Genomic DNA, 27,316 nt, shown 5'->3' with positions numbered 1-27,316 from the left:
TTAACATTGATTGCTATCCTAATCATCTGCAGTTTGATTTCGTCTGTGAATACCTCTGTCAATCAGTCTGCTCCTACAAATAAATGCCTTCAGAGGCATTTCCTTTTCAAAAGATATGGTATTGTTAAAAAAAAAAAAAAAAAAAAACCCAACGACTCAACTGAAATCTTCTCCAATTTGGTCACAGTAGGCAGCACAATTACAATCACCTGCGTCTCCATACAAAGCTTTTAAAAAGTGGTTTCATAACAGTTTTTGAGAATAAAAAGGTGGAAGCTAGTGTTCTTTGAGAAATGATTAATAGGTCATCATTTATATTGGTGGCTGAGCAAAATGTCGTAGGACTTAGGAAGTGATTTTTATGTGAAGATAATCCAGGCAGTAAACGATAAAATCTCCTAATGTTATTTTGGACTGTCAGAGTTCAAAGGTGCCTGTGCTGACTCTACGAGACCTCGGAGATATGCTTCCTATGGAATTGTTCTTATTTGGATTTCCAGGAGAGGGTTGGTTATCTCGGCTAAATGGACAGATGAATTCCCCTGGGAGCCAGCTAGGAGAATGTGGTTACCTTGACCGGCCATGGACCAGTGCCCTTCAGGAGGTGCCGCAGCAGGGGGACTGCCTGTCTTACAATTGATGGGGGCGGAATATTCACAGAGAAGAGAAAAACCCATCAGTGTTTACTCCAAAAAAAGTTGGGAAAAACTTGCAAACTACTGATAAATCTAGGAGAAAGAAGCAATGATGACAGAATAAAGCCGTTTAATGGTACCTAAAGACAGCCGTGATGGAAGATGGAAAAAACATAAAAACAATGACAATCAAAACAATATGACAACACAACTTGAAAAGAAGCAGTGGAAATAGCCTCTGATGAAGCCAAGTTATTTTTGTCCAGACTGCTCATGACTAGCTGAGTAGTCTTGTGAACATGTTCTGGCACATTCTAGACAACTTGTTTTACAGCCAGACTTTATATATACATACACGCATATACATATATTTACCTGAATCAAATTTTCTCTTATAAAGTCTCTTTCTTTAAATGTTGTTGCTGTTCTCACCAAGTTTGCTGTACAAATCTACTTTCCTGAGTGCTGAGACCCCAAAAGTGCAGATACTAAGCCCGTTTGTGGTAGCTGTTCAGCTGACACCTGCTTTTGGGAATTTCTTCCCTACTCACAGCATCTCCTAATGACACTGTGGCCAGGACTGTTGAAGGCGATCACCACATTCTCTGAGCTGATGGAAGACTGGATTCAGGGGCATCCATGCAGAGCCTTCACTGAGCTAATGAGATGCTCACTTTGGGAAATTCAGGTGGGGATGCTCCTAGAATCACTGGACACTGGTGAGCTTATCTTCAAGGTCAAGTAAAGGAAGGGCCCACGTCGGCCCCACTGGAAGCCAGAGTTGATGCTACTGAACTGTGGGGCAGCGTTAGCCATGGGCCCTACAGAGGGAGTGTGTGTGCAGGCAAGAGAGGAGCCAGTTCAGAGTCCATGGAACCCCAGGGAAAGACACACACAGCAGCTGCCTAATGGCCTTGTAGGTCTAGTCAGGCCTGGCTCCCGGCTCAGAGGGTGAGACTCTGTGGTCACATGCAGCAGAACCAGGGCAGGCCCACAAAACTTACTCATCCAAGTAAAGGGGACCCTCCTGCCCAGTGGGTAACTGCAAGCATACAGAACCTCCACCGCTGTGGTCTACATCCAAGCGGGGCCAATGTGAGTCAGCCTCTGAAGCGGCCCCAGCAGAACTGGCTAAGTTATCCTCATACAGTTTTCTACCCATTTAAGTATTTATTGGCTTGGATACAGTATGCACGCTAATTCAGACTATACATACACTCTTTGAAAACTATCATCAATGCCTGCATGGGAGAGCAGTGGTCAGATACCATGTAGGAAGTGAGGAGGACAATCTCTGTAATCGGCTGTTTTCAACACCTTACAGAGTCTTTCTCCTTCAGTGAGTTTGGCCTGCCCTGACCTCTGCAATAGTTGCTGTTACTGGGAATTAGATTTGTAATTCCTCAAACACTGCCCCTTCCTCCTGCTTCCGTCTTCCCATCATTTTTAAAGTGCCTTATTCTGACTCTTTACACATCTAGGAATCTGACCCTTCTAACTTTTTTCATTTTGGAACTGGTTTTTATTATCTTTTAGAATTCTATACCCAGTCTTAAATTTTAAACAAACAAATCCACATCCAGTCAACCTTCTGAAATATTTTTTTGCTGTGATAGAGAAGGAAGTATGATGACATTCATTGTTTCTGGATTAAAGTATTTTTGTTTGTTTTAAATTTTATTTATTTTAGAGACAGGGTCTTGCTCTGTCACCCAGGCTGCAGTGCACTGGCATAATCATGGCTCACTGCAGACTTGAACTCCTGGGCACAAGTGATCTCAGCCTCCCAAAGTGCTGGAATTATAGATGTGCACCACTGCACCAGCTTATTTCTGGATTAAGTTTTGGCAGATAAGAGTGTTGGTTTGTAAGGTATCAGCCAAATAGTCTTTCCCTGTACTGAGCATGAAGTCAAATCAAATCAATACATGTGACTTTAATTCAACAATTATTGAATAGCTATTATTACATGCAGTGCACTGGGCACTGTAACAAAAATTGAAAATTTTTAACATTATACCTTCAAATTTCTGTCTCATAAGTTTTCTTGTTCCCTCACTCCCACTTTTCCTGCCCTCTGATGGTTCTCATGATAGTTTATTCCATTCACTGGTTCCTCAGCTCTGCCCTCTTCTCCCATTCTATCCATTCCCGGTGGTCTTCAATTCCTCCCTTGCCAGCCTAGGAGAGACAGCAGGTCAAACATTTCTTTTTTTTAGCCCCCTCAGGTCCCTTGCTGTATGATCTTTCTACCTCACTCACTGTGGACAATATACACCAAGGACTGATTCCATTGTCCTTCTGTTTTTCCACACAGAGGCTGCTGAGTGTCGCTGGGGATGGGACTGGTGCCATGGCAAATTCCCAGTGTCCACTCTCGGCTCTACTCCCAAAGCTGATTAGGAATAGTATCATGGGTCTCCTGGTTCTGTTCCAGCTGTCCTAAGCCCTCGAGTCTACTCATTATTTCTCATCTAGAGTTGGTTGGAAAAACAAAGTAGTAACCAATAAATGTCAAGTGAATAAAAATGGAATGGTCTGTGCCTCTAGGAATCATAACTAGATACCAGGCACGTGTTGTCCACTTTAAATGCATGATCTCATTTCATTGTCAAACAACCCAACATGGTAGGGACTAATCTCTGGATAAGAAAGCAGACTTTTAAAGATAAAATAACTTGTCTGAGATAATATATTTAGTAATTTTTAAATTTTTTTAGAGATAACATCTCGCTCTGATGCCCAGGATTATAGCTCACTGTAACCTGGAACTCGTGGGCTTAGGGAATCCTCCTGCACAGCTGGGATTACAGGAATGTGCCGCCATGCCTGGACAATTTTTTCCTTTTCTTTTTCTTTTTTTTGTAGAGATGGGGGTCTCACTATGTTGCCCAGGCTGGTCTCCAGCTCCTGGCATCAAGCAGTACTCCTACCTCAGTCTCCCAAGGTGCTGGGATTAGCTCCTTGAGCCACCGTACCCATCCAGTTACTACATTTTGAACACAGCATGTTCTTAATCACTAGGCCATAATGACTGTTCTTATCACCTCTAAAACACACACACACACACACACACACACAGTCTATTTCATATTGCTAACAGTATCATTTGTAATGTGATGTTTGTTACCTGATTATGCCATTCTTTCACTTTAAATTCTTCTCAGACCCTCTATACTTTTTCAATATTACTAAGACTTTGAATGTGACTCAAGGTGGGAGGTTTCCTGACCTGGCCTCCATCTGCCAGACAGCCCTGTCTCCCCATCCCATACTCCACACAGCTCAGCTCCAGTGACACTGGGCTCCTTGTATTCTTCCCCACATGCCACATTCCCCATTGATGCTGTGTTTCATGCTCTCTAAAATACTCACTTCCAATCTCCGTACAAATTCTTATTCCTTCTTGAAGAGTAGGTACAAATATAGCCTCCTTCTTAAAATATTCCCTGACTAAAGGAATCATGGAAATGATAGGCCTCATCTAATTTACAATCTAGTTGAGAAAATAAATCACATAAACGTGAACAATCAGCAAACAATACAAGTCAGAATCTAATCAAGTGCTAGATTGTGTGGTACATGTCGCATATGTAATGCACCAAGTAAAAGGCTTTGGAAAAAAAGAAGTCTAGAAGATGCAAGAGTTAAGGAGTGAGAAAACATCTCAATTTAGGAGGTGTAGCTGGCTCAGAGCAGCATACTCTTCAAAGACAAGGTTTTTAGGACAGCGTGCAATTCCTGTTCCATATTTTGTTCAAATCTAACCACTTCCTTTCTCCTCTGGCTTTATATATATATGTATATAAATATATATAAAATATATATATATTTAATTTTTTTATAGGTTTAGGGATACAAGTGCAATTTTGTTAGATTGTGTAGAAGTAAAGGCTGGGCTTTTAGTGTAGCCATCCCCTGAAAAGTGTACATTGTACCTATTAAGTAATTTCTCATCCCTCACCACCCTCCCATGCTTCTGATTCTCCAATGTCTGTTATTCCATTCTTTATGTCCATGTGTACACATTATTTATCTCCTAAGGGAGAACATGTAGTGTTTAACTTTCTTTTTCTGAGTTATTTCACTTAAGATAATGGTCTCCAGCTCCATCTATGTTGCCGCAAAAGACACGGCTTCATTCATTTTTATGGCTAAGCAGTATTCCATGGTATATATATACCACATTTAAAATGCAATCATTGCCGGGCATGGTGGCTCTTGCCTGTAATTCTAGCACTTTGGGAGGCCAAGGCAGGTCGATCACCTGAGGTCAGGAGTTTGAGACCAGCCTGGCCAACATGGTGAAATCCCGTCTCAACTAAAACAATACAAAAATTAGCTAGGCCTGGTGACGGGTGCTTGTAATTCCAGCTACTCAGGAGGCTGAGGTAGGAGAATTGCTTGAACCCGGGAGGTGGAGGTTGCAGTGAGCCGAGACTGCACCACTGCACTCCAGACTGGGTGACAAGAGCGAAACTTAATCTCAAAAAATAGTAATAATAATACTAACTCAATCATCTATTGGTGAACACAGGTTGACTCCATGACTTTGCAATTGTGAATAGTGCTGCAATAAACATGAGTGCAGGTATCTTTTTCTTTAGGTAGACACCCAGTGGTGGGATTGCTGGATCAAATGGTAGTTCTACTTTTAGTTCTTTAAGAACCCTCCATACGTTTTTCATAGAGGTTGTACTAATTTACATTCCCACCAAAAGTGTATGGACATTTTCTCATTTCTCCATATCCTTGCCAGCATCTGTTATTTTTTGATTTTTTTAATGATAGCCATTTTGACTGGTGTAAGATGGTATCTCACTGTGGTTTTAATTTGCATTTTTAATTTGCATTTTTCTGATGATTAGTGATATTGAACATTCTTTCATATGCTTATCAGTCACCTGTATGTCTTCTTTTGAAAAATGTCTGTTCATGTCCTTTGCTCACTCTTTAATGGGGTTATTTGGTTTCTGAAATTGTTGAGTTGCTTGAGTTCCCTGTATATTCTGGATATTAGTCCTTTGTCAGCTGCATAATTTGCAAATATTTCCTCCCATTCTGTAAGTTGTCTGTCTGAGTATTTCTTTTGCTGTCCAGAAGCTTTTTAGTTTAATTGAAATCCCATTTTTTTTTTTTTTGGTTGCATTTACATCTTTGAGGTCTTAGTCATGAATTCTTTGTCTAGGCCAACATCCAGAAGAGTTTTTCTTAGATTTTCTTCTAGAACTTTTATACTCTCAGGTCTTACATGTAAACCTTTAAGCCATCTTGAGTTAATTTTTGTGTACACTGAGAAATAGGAGTCTAGTTTTCATTCTGCACATGGCTATCCAATTTTCTTAGCACCATTTATGGAATAGGGTATCCTTTCCCCAGTGTATGTTTTTGTTTACTTTGCCAAAGATCAGTCATTTCTGGGTTTTGTTTTTTGTTCCATTGATCTATGTATCTATTTTTATGCTAGTATCTTGCTGTTTTGGTTACTATAGCCTTGTTAGTATAATTTGAAGTCAGGTAATGTGATGCCTTTAGCTTTGTTCTTTTTGCTTAGTATTGCTTTTGCAGTTTATGCTCTTTTTTGGTTCTATATGAATTTTAGGATTAAAAATATGGAATGTTTCATGAATTTGCATGTCATCCTTGTGCAGGGGTCATGCTCATGTTCTCTGTATCATTCCCATTTTAGTATATGTGTTGCTGAAGCGAGTACTCCTTTTACTTTTTTATTGCCTTCCATTTCTACCTCTGATATGATCTTTGATGATACTATTCAGATGCTGGCCAGATTGTCTGAGAGCTACAGACTTGACCTCCTCGTTTGGCCCTTTCAACTGCTCTTAGATGTTAAGCCACTAGCCTATGTAAGGGAACTATACGAAACAGGCATTTATACTTGCTATGGTTTTTACTGTCGAGACGTTGCCTATCTCAGCAAAGATTGACTTCTGAATTTACCATGTGGTAAATTCCTCTCAGGTGTCAGTATTAACAAAACTGTGTGCTTACCAACTGTCTTTAATCGTGCAGGTGCTATTACTCTTGTAAGATGAGCATGTTTCCACTTCGAGCAATGTGTGCTCCACCAGCTTGAATACCAGGAAAGTTATCAGGAAAAGCTATGGCAAAATCATGATGGTTTTAGTACTTTTCCATTTTTATTCTACTATCATTGTATTTCCCTTGGATGTTTATTCCATACACACACCCCCCCCACCCACACACAATCTCAGAAACCACTTTAATCCCTTGTGGAAACAAATTGTAGTAGAGGTAGCAAATCTATATCCAGATACCTCTGTATTATGTAAAATATGTCAATATGCTTTTTCCCTCACTTGATATCATCTGTTGACTGTTCTCAAACTCGAGTGTGCATCAGAATCAGCTGGATGTCCCCAAGGCACAGATGCATCTGATAAATGTTAGCCAAATAAATACATGAATGGGAATTTTCCTGCTCGGGAAACAAGATATGTTCACGGGAAAAGTTTGATAATTTATAAGTAAGATGACTATTTTTGTACTGGGAATAATGCATCGTTAGTGCCGGCACCGTGCAGAGCGGAACCACTGTGCTGATCAGGAAGGGCTGGAGCAGCGGCTAATGAAGACCGCTAAAGCCTGCTTTGCTGTTTCATCCACAGCACACAGGCCGCATCTGTCCTGGGGCTCATTTGTCCGTCTTCCGCCTCCTCTGCAGTTAGTCTCCTAAACTACAATGGCAATGACTGAAGAAACTGTGGTTGAAAAGTCCACACCAAATTCTCTGTATGTCACTGAAGACAAGGACATTTTGCGTAGAACCTGGCTGCTACTCCACTCTTGTCATGAGGGAAGATTTTTTCTCTTTCTGTAGTGAGCAACAAGGCCACTCAGTAAGATACAGAATTATCTAACTAGTATTTTTGAATCTAGAAAAATACAAGCTTTGCTTTATTAATGGGCTTATTACATGTATGTGCTGAAAACTTGATATATGCTCCTTCTCATGCTTGCGAGTGTGACATGGTTTCTTCCCTTTTCACAGATGAAGAAAGTGAGGTTCATGGAAGTTAAATAACTTGCCCACAGGGCACAACTAGTAGGCAGCTAAGCTAGGACTTCAACTGAGGTCTGTAAGACTTAAAGCACCTGCTCTTCCTGCTCCTCAATAGCTTTCCTGCTAAGCACCAAGAGACTCTAGGCTGCCAGGAACATCACAGCAGGGACCACTGTCAATCAGTGGATCTCCACAGTCTTTCAGACTTTCTTTTGAAGAAAGATTTAGCTGCTAAAAGAAAAGATGAATATACAAAAAGGATAATACTACTGTATTTCATCATATTGCCTCGTTTTAATACAAGAAGACTCATCCAGCTTAAACATTTGATGTCTAAGAAGCTAACCAGCAAGCTGCCCTCTGGGAATGCATACCATCAGGTATGGATCAGTGGTCCTGAGATCATGTTCATAAATCAACAGCTTTGTACAAGCTGTCAAGACTCAGAACACGGTACCCCAAAGTATGGCACCTTGGTGTGCCGAGTACTATGGACTGAAGGACATCGGAAAGGTCTCAGAAGCAATGTCTCTTTGACTTTCTCCCAACCCCCTGTGTCTCACCTGTCTTTCTCCCATGAAGTGAGTCATGGCAACCAGAATTCCTCTTTGCCAAGGCATGTCACAGAAACTAGAACCCTCTCCTCCAAGGGAAGCTGTGAAACCCAGAAAGGTCACTCTGCCTTCCCCCTTCTCCCTTGAAGACCTTCATTCCAGAGGGGCCCTGCCCCATATTCAGGAGGGTTACACAAAGAGGTTAAGAAGAATTTGAACGGTCAGGCCTTGCTAGGTTCCCTGTTCAGTCTGTCAGCATTAGATCACACCCTTTAGTCCATCACATTTCTACACTGCTGTCCATTCTTCGTCAAACCGAAGAATAAAAAAAGCTTTCCCTGGGTCTTAGGGTCTTCATTTCTGAGGAGTCCCATGTCACATAAAACTTTGGTTACCTTCATTATGCTTTTCTCTTGTTAACCTGTCTTTTGTTATAGGAGTGACCATTATGATAGGTGAGGAAAGATATCACACATTTCTGCCCCTACAAAGCCAAAAATGTTGGCTTAGGAATGCTGCTAAGCTCAAGGCCACAGCTACTCACAACCTTTTCTCTCCACTACCAAGACCTGTAGATACAATGTGAATAATTTTAACCTTGATATAGAAGTGAGCCAATGCAGACAATAACTTCTCAGATATCCACAAAAGCTAGTTACTAGCATCCATGTATTCTTTCTTTCCCCAACAAATATTTATTCAGCATCTACTAAATGACAGGTGCAGTTCTAGGGAACAGGGGTTCAGTAGTGAACACAATTCCAAAAGTCCATGGCTTCATGACAATTACATTCTTGTGTTGGGAGACAGACAATAAACAAACACATTGTGTATAAAATGTTGATGATGGTATCATGTTTTAGGTGATGACATATTAACTGCCTTCTGTAAGTAATCTTTTATAAACTCTTTGCTGACTTGGAGGCATTGAAAGTTTTACAAAAATATTGGCTTATTGATTAAAGAGGAAGTATGGTAAAATTTACACTCATCACAGGTTGAGTATCCCTTATCCAAAATGCCTGTGACCCACAAGTGTTTTGAATTTCTGATTTTTTCAGGTTTTGGAACATTTGCAATTTACTTTATTTACAGGTTGAGCATCCCAAATCTGAAACTCTAAAATGCAAAAGGCTCCAATGAGAATTTCCTTTGAGTTTCATGTTGGTCCTCAAAAAGCTTTGGATTCTACAGCATTTTTGATTTTGGATTTTTGTATTTGAGATGCTTGACCAGCAATATGTTCCAGAAAATATTAGAAAAATGGATGTGTCTCTGTGGTAAACCCTGTCCTAGGCATCTTACATGTATTATCCCACTTAATTATCACCACAGGCCTAGGAAGCAGGTAGTTTTATTATCTTCATTTCCCAGAGGAGGAAAATGAGGTACAGGAAAGTTAAATAATTTACTTGTAGTCAATCCAGGAAGTCAGACTCCAGAATTCACAGTAGGCACCGCTACACTGTCAATGACAAAGTTGCCTTTGTCACTCAACACAATGATGGGATGTTACCAAGGTTGCAGCATATGGCTGCATAAATTGCATACAGCACAGCTGGGGATGGGGGTGGCGAGCTGACCTTGTTTGGTGCAGCAGATCTGTTGCTTTGCTGTCACTGATGTGCAGTTAGGCAATGTCCTTTAACTTGAATATACCTTAACGTAAGCATAGTAAGACGACACCGGAGAAAAATCATGCTTTTCAACACGAACTAGAAATAAAATTATTCATCTATTATTATTTTCCAATAAGACAATAATTGAAACCATGGAAGCCATGTATATTCCAGAGACATGTACATAGGCTGACTATATACATCATCTACACTTTAGATAGGCCATTTAAAGTAAAGGATGCTTGCAATTTGGAGGAAATATCAACTTCTCCATACAAAATGCTCACACCTCTCAGCTTAACCTGGAGCTTCCAATTTCCGTGTGGCCACTCCTCACCATCTGCTTATGTTGGCACAGGGTGGGAGGCAATTCACTTCATTCAGGGAGGCGTCCTACACTACACTTATGAGCAAAGACCTGCAAGCCAGGTGAAGGAAATAAGGAAGCGGAAATGAACCCACAGTAAACACTTCACTGGGTGGCGTCCCATGGGCAGTCTGCATGGACGGGTGTTTGTCTAGCAACCCCCACCCATGGCCGCTTTTCCTCTGACTGCTGGAGGGGTTTGCTTCCTTTACCCAAATCTGTGTCGGGAAAAACTCCACTGAAGTATGGTTTTAAGTTTCTTCTCCCAGACAAATAAACAAGCAGCCCATATTCCAGCAGACCAGATCTGAGTGAGAGCAACTGGCGCTGGCAAAAGTGGCCGTGGCCAGAATGAGTGGTACCTGTGTCAGTCGGAGAAGTGGCTTTGGGCAACAGCAGGAATGTTAAAAGGATGTTACCTGAAGGAAAATTGTTAATTTCATATTTGAGGAAACCTTTTGGATGCTTAGGGAATGATAGTCAAAATTCAGGCTGCTATTGCTTTCTTATTCTCCTTACACTCTGTATCCAGGTTTGGTCCAATTTCAGAAAACATCTTTCCCATTGCCTTGAATTTCTGTCTAGTTTCCTTCTACCATAGCATCTTTAACCAGAAAGAAGGCATCTTCTCTTACTATCCCACTTTCCGCTAGTGTGAGCTTAGAAAGGTATTGATCTCTCTCTCCCTCTCCCCCTGTTTTTCTCCTCTGGGGAAGCTTCTTAGGAAACATCAGCTCTATAAATCACAAGTTTTCCTGCTAAGACCTTTGGCATATAGCTGGCTGCTACTTCACCTTTTTAAAAACATGATCAACATCCTGTGTCCTGTTAGAATTAGGTAACTTAACCTTTCTATCAAGGTTGATTTTTGTTTAGACCCTGGGAATTGCTCTGCATCATGGCATATAGGCAAAAACAAAAAACAAAACAAACAAAAAACCCTGAAGAAATAAATTGTGGAGAAAAACGTTTGTAAGTACAAATATGAACTCTGCAGAAAGGATTGGAATCCAGTGGCAGGTAGACATGCTGTACGACTGGACCCATAAGTAATGGAGGACCGTACCGAAGAAATGTACTCTGTACCCCAAAGCTTATAAAATAATTGAACAGGGGATGTGGAAAGGGAATCTGACATTGGCAACACAGCGTGTCTCTCCTGTGAGTTGCTGGAAGTTTGAGGTGACTGATGACAATTCTGTCTGCCCTGATACCGACATTGTTGTTTCTCATCAGCTCCCTCCTCAGGACCCCTGACTATCTCTCCACTTTCCGGCAGAGATGTCTCTGTTTCTGGGCACCAGTCCCTTTGGAAATAACACTTTAGCACCTTTTAAACATTTGCTTCACTACTGAGTAGTTATTTGCACATTATTCTGTCTTCCCTCCTAACGAGAATTCTTTAACAGTCAGACTTGTTTGCTCAGCAGCTACCCCAATGGCAGGCACAGAGTGAGCGCTCAGTAAACCCTGAATGAATAAAACAAAAGGAGGGGAAGAAAGCCTGTCAGCTTGTGGGCTCACTTTTGTGTCTCATAAATAAATGGATGCTCCAAGACTTGTAAAAGAGGAACATTATGCCCTTGGGATGCAGGAGAAATCACACGTGATTGTGTTAGATTAGATTGGGTTGGTTAGAGGAAAAAAAGAATTTGGCCTCGGAAAGCTATTTTCTTCAATGTGGGAGTTTGATGTAACAGAATCCCGCCTTTGGATATTCCTTATTTGGTTTCGGGTACTGATAACAAAAAGGACAAGGAGAAAGATATTTAGAAATGGTTTATAAGATCTTCTGTCCAAGCCACCTCGCCTCTCCTATCACCCCCTCAACCTTGCTATTTTCCTTCCTCCAGGATGATCTAACTTCCAAATCTGATCATGTCCCTTCCCTGCACAAAACGGTCTCTATTCTCTTCAAAATGATGACTAGAACCCTTGCGCAGTGTCACAGCCCCTTGTGGCCTTGCTGTGAACGCCCTCCAACCTCATCCCTCCTCCCTTCTGTCGCACCCTCAAACCTGGGCTGCAACCACCAAACGACCTGCAGTGCTCCTTACCCACACTGGCTCCCTGTTCTTTATGACTTTGAGGATGGTGCTTACGTCCTCCACTTAAGCGATGCCCTTCCCTGCCTACGTAGCTCCTACTCATCCTTCAAAATTTAACTGCTCCTCCACCCACCATCTCTCGTTCACTTTTCACGCTGAGTGCTGTCCAAATCTCGTAAGGCTCTGCAATTGTCTCCTACGCTCATTTCCTTCCTTCTCGTCCTCTCTTCTCCCACTGTGGGGTGACCACGGTTACACGTAAGGACAATACACTTTCTGCTTTACACCCAGTCCACTGCTTGTCAATAACAAGCTTTATAATCTCCCAAAGATATAAAAGCTGAACCACATGAAAGAGCTGTGGAGTTGGTTCCCTAGGGATATTGGCCACCCTGCTGCTGGCTGTGAGACATGTGACTGCTCACCTACATCAGTACATAGATGTGGCCAGGGAGAAGGATCTGACGCCTGACCCCCAGTCCCCTACATCCTCATGGGTGTCAATATTTTACCACCTACATGGGGTATTTTCACTTTACTTTAACATTTCTGCTCAGTCTAAGAAATCACCCCCTCTTTCATTGTGTTTTTCAGAAAACCAAGTGGGTTATTACATTAGTTCTGAGCAATGAGAGGGAAGCAATCCATACACATGGGGTGGAAATTAAATGAAACCCTAGAATTAGGATTTAATTCCCAAGTGAGAATGAGCTGAAGGAGAAGCCCAATAGGAACGCCTCAGCCTCTCAGTCGGCCAATAGAACCCTCAGGTGTCTGTGGCACCCTGAGGTTTTTCGTCTTGCACTTTGCAACATTCATTTGTGGGCTTGTCTTTCTGCTCCACCAAGCTCTCAGAGAATAAAGTGAAATGCATGTCTGCCTTCCCACTTCCCAGCACAGTAGCTGCCTAGAGCACAGAACCTCAATACCAGCATTGAATTTCACAGCGAGAAAGTTATTTCCATTTCCATTCTCTTTTAATCCTTTTAGTTCAGGCAGAGCAGAAAAAATTGATTGTGTGTTTTGAACACTCCTTTAACATTTGTTTTTCATCCCTTTTAAGCAGGCTTCAGTGGGCACAGTATCTACCTGGAAATGAGTAACTTGCTTTGTTTTCCTTGTTCTTTTTTAATGGTCAATTCCCTCCCAAATGGCAAGGCAAATGGAAGTAATATCAAGTTGCTTTTAACAAATGTATTCAAATAAAAATAAGTCTATTTGTGGAAAACTAGTAAAATATAACATCAGTAGAAATGGATTTGGCCAAAATCATGATGATGCTATATAAAGGATGGATGTTTAGAAAACACTGGCATACAGCAGGTGCTCAATAAATGTTCATTTGATGGATAAATGAATCTTCCATCTTCTCTCTTCTTTCCATTTCTATAAGTTTTACAATAGATCTGGTTCGGCCTCAAATTTGTATTACTGTACTTGTCTCATATTCTTAGCTATAGTACTGTATCTGCTTTCTGCTTGGCCCCCACCATGCACTAGCATGACCTACTCATAAATGTACCATGTTTCTTTTAGTTTAGCTTTAAAGACTGATGTCAGACCTTCAAAGTCCTCCAGAAGCTGGCTCCAATCTATCTTTCCACGTGTATGAGCCCAAGTTCTCCTACATAAACCATGTGGATATTTGTGATTTCTAGACTGGACACTAGGGGGAGTCCTCCTGGCCTTGAGCCTTCCTCTCAGTGGGATGCCCACAGAATCCTATAGATCTTTTAAGACTCATTCAAATCCTGCCTCCATGAAACCTTCGCTGAGAGTGATCAGCTCTCTTAATTCCAGCTGAGAGTGATCTGCCTCTCTTCTGAGACCCAGAAGCACTTTGCCTGTGGGGAAACATTCACCATGTGTACATTGTGTTTAAGATACTCCTTTAGCGCCCTGTACTTTCTTTTCAATTGCATGCTCTTAGAAGGCAAGAACCAGTTTTCATACATCTTTCTACCTCTACTTTAATCTTGTTACTGACTGGAATTAAATAAATGAATGGAGACATTTGGGGATGTACTGAGGGAAGGAAATGTGGAAAAATCAATGACCTGCTTACAAATGCTACCTGAACTGAAGAAATGAACAGCAAACCCAGTAGAAAGTGAAGTTCACTGGAAACGTGAACATGGTAATTGACCCAATTTGATCACGGGAACCTACCTCCTTTTTAAAAAGGATACGCAATCATATTTTATAAAGTATTTTTCAAAAGCCATTATTTATAATTAAGTCCAAATCCTTCTATTTTAGAGGCAGGAAAATTGAGATAACATTACAAGCATAATGTATGGACACCCACGGATTTACATATGACTAGCACAGTATTCATGCTGCAAATATGCATGGGGAAAATGGTCCTAGAGTTCTTTTGCAGCAGACCTTTTAAACCTCAGATGAATCACACTATAAAATTCTCTTAACCTTAGATGTAACCACAAACAATAAGAGCCATATTTGCAGCACGTAGTTCACTCCACTGGGTCTAATATTTGTTGGATGTTTTATAGGAACAATGGAGAAATCTAAGATGCCTGTGGGTTTATTAGGTTGACCATTCCTTTCAGGGTGAAGTGATAGTACCATGAAAAACATTTGAGAAGATCCTCCTACAATAGCTGACTCTAACATTAATTTGTTGTTTTGTTTCATACCAGATGCCTCATTAGAAAAATAGCAATATTGAAATGGCAAAGGCAGCAATGTTAGTAACATTAGCGTTTCTACAACTATTCTGCAAAAAACAAAACAAAGAGACACTATCCTGGGGCTGAATCTCATCTGCATGATCTCCTAGAGAGATGGGTCACTTCCGCAAAGACACATCATTCATCAAGCCTAAGACTCTGGGCTTAAGGAAAAATTCTCCTTCCTGACCCTAGTCTAGTGAGAATTTCCTTCTGTTCCTTTTACACCATCAACAGGATTGAGGAGATGCACTCTCAGGGGCATTTACATTAAGTGGGAATAAATCCCCTAGGTAACCAATGGCTGAGAATGACAGCATGTTAGACTGGTCTCCTTTTTCAGGAGATTACCCAGAACAAGGCCAAATAGGGTATGTGCAGCACTGCTCCACAGCCCACCAAGGGCCAAGCAGTGCAGGAGCAGGTCTAGACGAGATTTGATGACACTGTGGTCAATAGTGGCGATATGGTAGGTGGCACTAAGACTCGGGAAGTCTGCAAACACTATGGCAATGCTGGCTTAGATTCAGAATGACATAACCCTTTAGGGAAACAGAATTTTAGAAATTGTATTTATTCTTATGGGAGTCCTTAAGCCTGGGGTTAAGTCAGGACAAAATGTAACCCGTGGGTTTCGCCTAGTCCTGCCTCAGAGCCGAAGTCTATGGAGTTGACCTGTAATAGCACTGATCATCGGCATTCTTGGAGTTACCATTTGGTGGGTTTTTAGTGATGATTAAAGAATCTATTCAAATCAGGAGAAAATGCTCCTGATTTCCTATAGTTTAGCCACATAATAAATCAGTGTTTGAGGGACACATAGCCCTCATAATTAAAGCAAGGCTGTTAAGATTAAATATTTTATTCTTATAAAGGAATATAATTGAGACAATTATTAATTAATAATGCTTGAAAATGCTTTTCACTCCTTAAGAAACCTTAAGATCACTCCATGTTTCAAGACATACTTTGGATCTTGCTCACTTACATCTTATACATAAAATATAAAAGTAATAACAGCATGTACCCCACTCATTTGGCATAGTAGATACATTTTCTGGGCTACTGACTATGCATGATTTTGTAGGGTTTCTTAATAAAACCTCGGCCCTATTATTCATTATTATTATTATTATAATATCTGTTCCCTTTTTTCTATCTAGTTCTTTCCCTGACATTATAAAAATCAACCAGGACAGTTGAAATGTACCTGAATAAAGGGAAGAACCAAAAAAAGTATAAAGATAATTGGGAAGTCGCCCTTATCAATACCATTTCCGTACAAAAATTTATTTATAATTACCAACTTGAAGGGTATTCATTACTTGGTATCAAGGAAAACATCTAAAGAAAGCTATGGCAACTCTCCCTCTTTCTTCCTGACTTAGTTCAAGGTTTTGCCTTTTAAAAATTATTCCCATTGCCTCCCTGGAAATTTCGGATTACTTGTTTGTTAAAAGTCTTAATGAGACAATGCGATAGGCCCCAGCTAAGCAGTGGATTTGGAACTAGAAAAGGACCATAAAAATAGCCATGTCAGAAGATCCCCAAAGTGTGTTATGTGGATCTCTAGTCCTGAGAGATATTCTGTGAGAAGATGTTTGGCACATGTGTTTGGGGGAAGCTGGTTATTATCATCTCCACTTAGAGGCACAGCACCCTTTACTCTACAAAAGGCTTCGAAGTTTTGCAAAGAAAGCTTTTGAACAGTTTTACCACAGCATTTTGCAAAACAGTCTGGTCCTTGAACCCTTCTGAAGAGTACCTCTAGCCATGGCTTGAAATGACTGGAATGACTGTTCTGCAAAACATACCTGAGGAATTGCTGACCGATGCCAAGTCCCTCCTTTCACAGTTGAGGAAACGGAGTGTGATTCGCTCTCCTTTCACCTAAACCATAGTTTACTCATAAGAATCTTGGGTAAGTGTGGATAACAGCCTTTTGAAATTGATGCAAACTTAGTCCATCTTGATAGTAGAAAAGAACTGAACTCCATCTGGGAGGTTTAGCTGATTTATCCAAGGTTACTAATTAACCAGGGTGTAGAAACCAGAACATCTTCACTTCTGCTTTGTCCTTTGACCATCAAAAAAATGCTGTTGCCACGCTATGAGAACGTTTTTCAGAAATTATTATAGCTTGCATTTTGCTTTATCTTATGTTGAGTCTTTTATTTTTTTCTCTCAGTACGGTTGAAGTCCTTTAACAAAACTCCACCTAATCCACTCACCCGCTTAATGAACACTCTTTATTCCCCCCGAAAACACAGTCAGGCTGCCTGGAGTGCAGGAACTCTTACACCAATAAGCTATTCTAGAGCTTTTCTAGATGTTTCCTCAAATCTATTTATGTTAGTCTAATTTGAAATTATAATTATGTAATTTAAATGTTACAAAAAGTGCCAAAGTATGAGTGCAGAAAACAAGAGTCATTTTTCTAAAAATAAAATGGTAAGCTGTGTAAAGGTCGGATAGACATGAGCTGTTAAGGTTGCTGCCAAAGTAGCTGTGGGTGAGACCAACGTAAATAATTGGAAAAATGGTGAAAATATAGAAGGATTCTGGACTCAGATTGCTTTGCATGTCTACATTTAAAGGAACTGACATTGGAATTTATAGATAACACACCATGAGTGTGGTTTACCTGAGAAAGAGAACTTGGAACTCCAATCAATAGATTCCTTTAAAAACAACCACCACCACCTTGTTCCTTCAAGAAAACATTAGTGAATGAATATACGTTTGTATGTATTTTTTTTTGAGATAGAGTTTCATTCTTGGTGTCCAGGCTGGAGTGCAGTGGTGCGATCTCGGCTCACTGCAAGCTCCGCCTCCCGGGTTCAAGCCATTCTCCTGCCTCAGCCTCCTGAGTAGCTGGGATTACAGGCGCCCGCCACCATGCCCGGCTAATTTTTTTGTATTTTTAGTAGAGACGGGGTTTCACCATGTTGGTCAGGCTAGTCTCGAACTCCTGACCTCGTGATCCGCCCACCTCGGCCTCCCAAAGTGCTGGGATTACAGGCGTGAGCCACCGCACCAGGCCTACGTTTGTATGTTTTAACTTAAAACTTAATGTTTGAAGAAAGTATTTTTAAAAGGTTCTCTACTTTAACCTTTATAAAAGTTGACAACTAGAATAAATAAAACAGTTTAGGGAAATAATTACTATGTGTCTAAACATTTTAAAATGCTTATTTAACGTAGTAGAAAAGCACCCCATTTCTGTGTGACAGTATATTTTGAATTGTTCTCTGTCCTATTTTACTTCTTTTGGTTCCCTAAGTGCTTCGGCCATTAAAACTAGACGAGAGGGTGAGGCGCATTGCCCCAGGGCAGGGAGGACACAAAGGGCTGTGGAATAAAAGCCTCCTCAACTCAGACACGGTAGTTAAGAACAATTTGACTTTTAACTGGGCAGACCAGACACCAGAGACGGCCCATGTGTGAAAGACTAGTTTACAAAATTAACCAGAGAACAGAGAGCTGGAAAGATGGTTCCACCGGAGTGCTTACTCACTGGGAAAGTCAGAGATATCTTATTGGGTGACCAGAAGGGTTTAAAGGGACCAAACAAGAGTCCACAGTTTCTGATTCTTTTTTAAATCTGAGAACATAGTAAAAAATAGATACATTAACCTTCCGTTTTGCTGGGTTCTGCATCCACAGATTCAATCAACCTTGGAATGAAAATGTTTTTTTAAAAAAATACCATAATAGTAATACAAATAAAATGCAATACAGTATAGCAACTATTTATGTTGTATTAAGTATTATAAGTAATCTAGAGATGATTTAAAGTATATGGGAGGATATGCATATGCAATTATTTGCAAATACTATAATACTATATGATTTTATATTGGGGACTTGAGCATCCATGGATTTTAGTGTCAGTGGGGGCAGGGTGGGGTCCTGGAACCAATATCCCCCAAATCGGATGACTGTAGTTTATTTCCTGATACAGTATTAGGAAAACCAAAGCACTACAGCAATATATTCTATTCTATTTGATCTTTCCTAGCCTATACCCTCTTCTATTTCATTTTAAAATGCTGGCCATGAACACTAAATTATTTCTTGACCCTCAGTTTATCAAACAGTGTATAAATAATGACTGGTGCCACAAGAAGGTTCATATCTCATCCTACCAACTCCTAGGGTCAATACCTCGTGTGGCAATAGAAATACTCTGATAAAATATGTAGGAAAACTATCCCAGATCTCTTGCCTGAATTCCAAGCTGAGGAAGACAGCAAGCCTGTAATAGAAACCTCCAGTGTAGGCTTGATTCAGGCTGGAGCTGATGTGGGGGATAGGTGACCTCAGAGCCCCTCACTTCTTGGCTAGAGGAGGAAGGAAGAGGTGAAGATTCCCCAGTAGTTGTAAACATGCAGGGAGAGGCGTGTGGGCGGGCATGGAGGACACAGGTACACCCACTTCAAGATCAAAGGCTGTGGAAGAAACCACCGGTATCATCAACAGTTGGTTATATAGAAGACTTGAAGGCCAGGCTACCTCTCAACAGACGCCAATGACCAGGAGGGATGAGCTGCAGGTCAGAGGCCAGTGAGGCCAGGCTGTGAGGACATAAACCATCCAGGATGCTCAGTGAGCCTCCCAGCAGGATGAAAGAATATTCAGTTTCATCAAATATTTACCTGAAAGAGACAGGTTTCATGCCAGCAGAATTCTGAGTTCTATGTGTTGACTGTAATTGGAGCCTTAAGAACTAGGTCTAATTTAGTTGTAGAAACTAATAAAAAGTTATGCTCCTGCACACATAATTTGTGACTGTAAATTTTCAACCTGCTATACCTGCACTGAAAAAATTTTTGGCGTATGAAAGCAATGTGCAGTTCCTGCTGTTATTTTTAACAGTTATTCAGTGCCAATGTTCTAGGCATTGTACTGAACTGAGTAGGACAGAATTCCCTGTTCACTTGGCTCATGGGCAAAATGAGAAGAACACGATATACAAAGAGACAGTGGAACGGGGGAGAGGGATATATGCACAATTATGATTGCGGCATATTTAGGAGATATAAATAATCTCATGATGTATTACTTAGAGGTAATCGTCATATAGGACTAAAACTATGCACTTATAGTTTGATAGATTAGATATCTCAAAAGTAGTGCATAACTATAGAATTTTGCTCTTAAATTTGGCCAGCTGTGATTCACGATCTTCATCAGTACTCTTGAAAAATTACTGATTTCTGGCCCTCATTCCTAAAAGCCTGGGGTTTGTCCTGGTCATTTGTATTTTCAGAACATTCTCTTGATGATTCTGATGTGCAGTTCAGGTTGGTGGCCGCTGCCATAGGAGGCCATGTGTGTTTTTAATAGATTCGCTATTTATGCTTGCTTATACATTTATCTGCCATTCTTAAGAAGAGAGAAATAAACCATTTAGGCTAACTCACAAATATACTTTTTCTCCATACAAAAACATCCTTAAACATGATAGGATTAGCATGTAACATCCAATTTTGCATTAATTATAATACACTTTTAGTAAACTACGTGAAAAGTAATAAACCTACAAAAATATGTTTGAAGCATCATGCCAGGGGTAACATGTTCCTAAAATCTAGAATCATAAATGTTGATAAGAGGCAAAGGCTTGCATATTTCAGTTTGTCAAGTGCTTACAGCACAGTAATAGGGCCCCTCATTCATCTTCTTCTCTACTGTTCTGGTCACAAGGTAGAGTTTGTGTTTTGAAAATCCTAGCATGGGTTGCTGAAATCAATAGAAACAAAGCATATTCTACAAAAGTATGGTGGTGATATTTAGAATCACAAGTTAGAAATGAACTTTTCTTGACCTTGGAAAATCTAAGGAATAGTGATAATTTTATATCAAAAATTACCTGAGTGTTTATTGCCCTGATAGCCTTTAGTGATAGGGGGCAAAGGGTGGTAAAAGTAGTTTCTGTCCTAAACAGTTGAAACCAATCGCTGAAGATCTTTCCTAAGTGAGATTTGCTACCATAGGTAAGAAATACTTCTTAGGGTCATGGCCTACAGGTTTTTAAGCACCTAAGTTCCCTTATTCAAGACTCAAGATCCCAAAATCCAAGTGATTAGATAAAAGTTAAGGTTTCAGTCTTTGACAATAAAGTTAAACCTGTACTTTTGTATCACGTTAATGCCACTGGTCATATTGTAAACCATTAACTGCAATTTGAAAGTCTCGAGCTGTGCTCCAAAAGGGACTCACTGTCTAGTACTAACACCCAAGAACACTGGATACTAATTTGTTGATATTATTGATTAGGGTTCTTTTCTTGCTTTTGATTTTTGTATTAATTAGTGATGATAATTACTTTTATTCCACTGAGATAATGGTTAAAATTAAAACTCTTTCTTTCTCCTGATTCTTCCAATAAATAGTGCAACAGTCAACAGACGGAAAATTCCTTGAACAGCAGGGATCATATACATGTTCTATTTTTGGTGTCTTTCCAGTGTACTGCACATAGCTGTTTGGTTGTTGTTGACTCTGCCCATCTTAAAAGACACCTTCAATGAATTTCACCTTTCTATTTACCTAGAATTCTGGAAAACTCCATATTAGATATTATCTGCAGAATTTTCTCTTGCCTAGATAATATGTTTAACAAATTTTGAGTTTTTGAGAAAAAATACACTCCCCACAACCTATTTTTAAGTCAATTTAAGTTCAGGAATCACACAGATAAAACTGCAGCTTTCTTGATCTAGTGTCATTTCTTATGGGTTCAGTGAGAAGTTCCTGAGACTTCCTTCCCAGAAGCACAGGAACAGGAAGTCATCATTTGCCATTTTTTCCATGATTAAAAACTTTTACAAGTTAATAGTTGGACTACGAAAATGAATACCTGCTGTCGGCTATCTAGTATCCCTAGCTAATATTAAGAAATAATGAAAATATCCTCTTTCCAATGAGCATGTGGATTATTGCATCATTATTCAAATGCTAAAGAGAGTCACAAAAGCAGTGATTTGGAGTTTTATCTTACTAAACTGAGGATAGCTGTCTCCGTATACCTCCATTTTCCAAGTAGTGAGAAGGTAATATATTCGTTGGCAATTTCTGTATTATTACTATTATCCACTGCACAATGAGAGGAAATTAAGAGAGAGAAATTTGATGATTTAAGACAAAGCATGGAGAGTGATGTCTAGATTTAAGGAAACAAACAAACAAGTAGTCTGAGAACAAAATTTTCATCCATTAAAACCTGCTGCTTCCTATAGGCCAAATTCAAATTCAATAGTCATTTAGCTAGGACAAAACAGAAACATTTGGGTAGGTGACCTCAGGTGGACTAAGTTTTTCCATCTTCTTAGTGAACTCTAGAACAATGAAAACTGAAAATGGTTGCTTGGCAAAAGGGCAAAATTGGCGATTAGGAATCATTGCCATCTGCTAGTGCCTGCCTTTGCGGTGTCCGGGGGAAGTTGATTATGGAACTGTATTTGTAGCAAGCTTCAATGGAGTGACTCACCTCCTTTCTTGGACAGAAATAAAGGGTTGGGAAGGGATACCTCATTTTCTAAATATATAAAAACCACAGAAAATTAGAATAGGAATCTTTCTGATGACATCAACAGTGTCTAAAAAAAAAAATGAGCCACCAACAGAGAAGGCTGGGTGGAGGTGGGACAAGATTTCTGTAAAACCTGTAAGGATCATTGCTTGCTGGGAATTAGAAGGAGTCATAGTTCTAATCCTGGTTTTGGCCCACGAATTGCTGGAGGATAAGACATTTAAACGCGCTAGAGTTGAATTTCTCCAGCTGCGAGTTGAGAAAGCCTTAGATGAGTACAAACAGAGCAAATTCCTATTAGAAAGTTTTAGATGGTAGATGCCTATCAGGTAAACTTGTGTTCTCCCTGAGGACAAAAGTGTTGACTGGGCACCTACCTCGAGCCATGTGCAGTTTTTGTGCAGTTCTTTAAGATGAAGTCTGGATCTTATACATATTTGATTACTTTTTGCACAGTGGTTGGCTTATCAACTGTAATCAATAAATATTTGTTGAATGATTTGATTTTGCATAAATTATCTCAAATGAATTAAATAAACCCTTTTTCTGAGGGTAGGGGAAGGGAATTAGTCATGCAAATATATCAAGATTGGATCTTTATTTAAAGAAAGTTTCTTCTTTTTCCCGTATAATTGGAACTTTCATTTTATATGATTATCAGGAGAAATGTATTCCCTAGACTCTGCCAGCAGATGGATTAGAACATTTGGAATAACTAGGAAGTTGTTTGCTCACTTTCAAGTTGTTCAGTGACTAGAATATATCTCATTGTGTGGTATATGGTGACATGGTTTGCTCTAGCTAATTGAATCACCCAGGAAGGGCATTACATAAATTTTCAATCCTACAGAAAAGCAATCCAAGTCAGTTTTCTAATGAGCTGATTGATGGCTCTTTTGTGAATGATTTAGCAGGAACTGAAATAAACAAGACCTGATTCCTTTTACTGAATCATAGCACTTCTCCTTCCTCTCCTGTTGCAGTTAGGCTGCCAAAGATGTGAATTGATAATATCTACTTGGCTGCTACAGGCTCAGCATGTGCCAGAGGTTGAATATTAACTTAATGTCAAATTAGCATACAGCAGTGAAAAGTCAATCAATGGCAGTTGGTTAATCAAAGTGGGTCCCTGGACCCATAGCAGCAGCATCACTTAGAATGCAAATTCTCAGATTCAAGGCCTGTTGTATCAAAAACTGTGTTTCAGTAAGCGCTTCAGGCTGATATGTGCTAAAGTTTTGAAACTGTTGATGTATGGTATTTAACATCCCAAGAAACAGCAAAGGATTTATTCTTCTTAGACCCATTTATATTTTGGAAATAAAAGTTTCTAACATATTAATCTGTTCTGTATGGATATCTGAACTTTAATAAACCAAAATAAGATTTCTTGTGCTCCAAACAACTCTAATGCTTTACCTCATGTTTTATTGTTTTAGGTCAGACAACTTGAATTCACATCAATAACTGTTGCCAGAGCACCCACTGTGTTAATTTCTGTGGGGGAAATGGAAATGAATGAAACTTGTTCTTTTCTTCTAGGGTCTCACAGTCTAGTTGGGGAGACTGACCTAATATGAGGCCTAGTGTGAGAGGTTTATTCTTCCAGGTACTGTTACTTATTATGCACCTATTATGAGATGGGAACTAGTCTAGGTGCTGGAGACAGCTCAGGAAACAACCAAATACAGTGCCCTTCCCTCAAGGAGCTTACAGTCTAGTGGAAGAAACAGAAAATAAACAGAATTAACATGTTAGAAGAATAAACATATATTTAAATATGTAAACACATAAAATAAATATCTGGCAGGTCACAAGTGCTCTGGAGAAATGCCGAACCAGGGAGGTGATGGGGTGTGCCTCCGATGGAAAGACACAGAGCTGTGGGAGGCTCGTGTGTCCACAAGGGTCCTGACTCACTGAGGCCTCAGCTCTGTGGCTGGGTAGGTGAGTTTGACCAAGTCAAATCTTCTTTCCATGCCTTTGTTTCCTTGGTTCTAAAAGAGTCTGAGGTGGGGTAATATTGCAATTTGAAAAAGTCCTTTGCTGACTATGTAGGGTTGGGTGTGGTAGGAAGCCAAACTGGGGGAACTCTGTGTTTGCTGCTCCATCCAGAACCATAATCTATTTATAGATCAGGACTTCGGTGTAAGTTTTTGTTTGAAAAATGTTTTCCACAGCTGAAGAAAAAAAAAATAAACCATTGAACTAGATGATCTCAGGTTTGTTCCAGCTGTGGTTCTACAGTCTTTACTTCTGCATTAGGATTCCTTAGCGGGAAGAGATACTTTTTGTTTTGTTTTGTTTTGTTTTTGAGACAGGGTCTCGCTGTCACCCAGGCTGGAGTCAATGCAGCCTCGACCTTCTGGGTTCTAGCGATCCTCCTGCCTCAGCCTCCTGAGTAGCTGGGACTACAGGTATGAACCACCACACCTGGCTAATTTTTAAATGTTTTTGTTTTGAGAGGGTCTCACGTTGTTCAAGTGGTCTTGAACTCCTGGGATCAAGCAATCCTCCCACCTCGGCCTCCAAAAGTGTTGGGATTACAGGCGTGAACCACCATGCTTAGCCAGAAAGAGATATTTTGAATTATTTGCAGGAAGCTGTTATGGAACTACAGGCAAAATGGTAAATATTTCTATTAAACATAGCTTCTGTTTATCACTCTACATGGAATATAAAAAAATTTCTGAATCTTCCTGAAGAAGCATATATTTACTTTTTCTACTTTCTATGCTAATACAAGATCAGAAAGCACAATTACTTTTCCATGGCTGGATTGAAATATAGATGCTTTTGGACTTAAAATTTCAGAATAGATCAAATCTCAGCTGACAGAAGTAAAATATCTGATAGTTTTAGGTTCTCATTAATATTGCTCCTAAAAACTAAGTTTCACTCTTTAGTTGTCTTTCTATATATGAATATACTATGACTGAAAATGATGTATTCCCCCTAATCTACTACGGTGTGTCTTACTAGCTTGGAAACATTGCATGGATGTTACAAGGAACATTACATGAAACATTACAAGGGTGATACATATTTTTCCAAACAGAAACCAAAAGCATAGTATTGAAATAAGTGACAAATGGGAAACCTGTTACTAATTTGAACTAGAAACAGATTACATTTGACTTTCATAACTACTCACCAATGCTGCCTTAATGAAAAGCCCTTCCAATTGTCACTACGGTTTTTCCTTTTTCCCACCAAAGGTAATTTTATTTTATTTTATTTATAGGTAGGAGAATATTTAATATCTACTCTCTTAGCAAATTTCAGGTACAGTGGAGCACAGATTAACTACAGTCATCATGCTGTACAGTAGACCATAGAACTTATTCATCCTGTCTAACTGAAACTTTGTATCCTGCCAGAACTCCCCATCCTCCCCCCAGGCTCTGGTAATTACCATTTCACTTTCTGCTTCTATGAGCTCCAGTCTTTTAGAGTCCACCGAGATGGCGGATCATGAGGTCAGGAGATCGAGACCATCCTGGCTAACACGGTGAAACCCCATCTCTACTAAAAAATACAAAAAACTAGCCGGGCGAGGTGGCGGGCGCCTGTAGTCCCGGCTACTCGGGAGGCTGAGGCAGGAGAATCGCTTGAACCCGGGAGGCGGAGCTTGCAGTGAGCTGAGATCCGGCCACTGCCTCCAGCCTGGGCGACAGAGCGAGACTCTGTCTCAAAAAAAGAAAAAAAAATAGAGTCCACATTTAGGTGAGGTCGTGCAGTATTTGTCTCTCTGTGCCGGGATTTCTTTATTAGCATAATGTTTTCCAGATGCATCCATGTTGTTGCAAATGCCAGGATTTCTTTCTTTTGTAAACTGAATAGTGTTCAATTTTTAATATATGAAACACATTTTCTTTATCCATTCATTGTTGATGGATGCTTAGATTGATTCCATCTTGTGAATAACCCTGCAGTGGACATAGGGTGCAGATTTCTCTTCAACTACTGATTTCATTTCCTTTGAATACATTCTTGGAAGTTGGATATATCCTTTGGAAGTTGGACTACTGGATCTGATGGTAGTTTTATTTTTAATTTTTTGAGGAACTTCTGTATTATTTTCCGTAGCAGCTGTACTATTTTATGTTCCTACCAATAGTGTACAAGGGTTCCCTTTTCTCCACATCCTTGCCAGCATTTGCTACCTTTCATTCTTTTGATAATAGCCATTTTATTATTATTATTTTTTGAGACAAGGTCTCTCTCTGCCACCCAGACTGGAGTGCAATGGTGCAGTTTTGGCTCACAGCAACCTCTGCCTCCTGGACTCAAGCGATCCTCCTGCCTTCCAAGGAGCTGGAACTACACATGCATGCCATGACACCTAGCTAATTTTTGTATTTTTGTAGAGACAGGGTTTTGCCATGTTGCCCAGCTGGTTTTGGGCCCCTGGGCTCAAGCCATCTACCTGTCTCAGCCTCCCAAACTGCTGGTATTATAAGCATGAGCCACTACATCCAGCTGATAAAAGCCATTGGAACAGGTATGAGGCGGTATCTTATTGTGGCTTTAGTTTGCATTTCCCTGATAACTAGTGATGTTGATCATTTTTTCATATGCCTGTTTGCCGTTTGTATGTCTTCTTTTGAGACATGCCTATTCAGGTCCTTTGCCCATTTTTAAATCAGGTGATTTGTTTCCTTGCTCTGGAAACTATGACTTCTTTTAAGAAGAATTTTAATAGTTTCATCATAAGCTGAGTTTAATAAGCTCAACTGTGACAATCATGTATAAAAATAAGAGATCGCCAAAAGCGCACTAGCTGAGCTTTAGTCGAAGTCCCTGTGAAGTGAACCTCAT

General features: G+C 40.0%; 1 protein-coding gene and 1 non-coding gene across 5 annotated transcripts in view; both read right to left on the bottom strand.

Annotated features, from left to right (window-relative positions):
- The window catches only part of LOC116271505 (disks large-associated protein 1-like), a 658,479-nt gene that overhangs the window by 80,477 nt on the left and 550,686 nt on the right, over nucleotides 1-27,316 (bottom strand). The gene's annotated exons all lie outside the window — the stretch shown is intronic.
- Nucleotides 6,242-6,348, bottom strand: LOC116271581. Its single transcript, XR_004180194.1, has one exon. It is a non-coding gene; the product is annotated as a U6 spliceosomal RNA (small nuclear RNA).

This window comes from Papio anubis, chromosome 19 (assembly GCF_008728515.1).
Source record: "Papio anubis isolate 15944 chromosome 19, Panubis1.0, whole genome shotgun sequence".
NCBI classification, from domain to species: domain Eukaryota; kingdom Metazoa; phylum Chordata; class Mammalia; order Primates; family Cercopithecidae; genus Papio; species Papio anubis.
The sequence above is the reverse complement of the archived record's forward strand: the minus strand, read 5'-3'. Positions and strand labels throughout refer to the sequence as shown.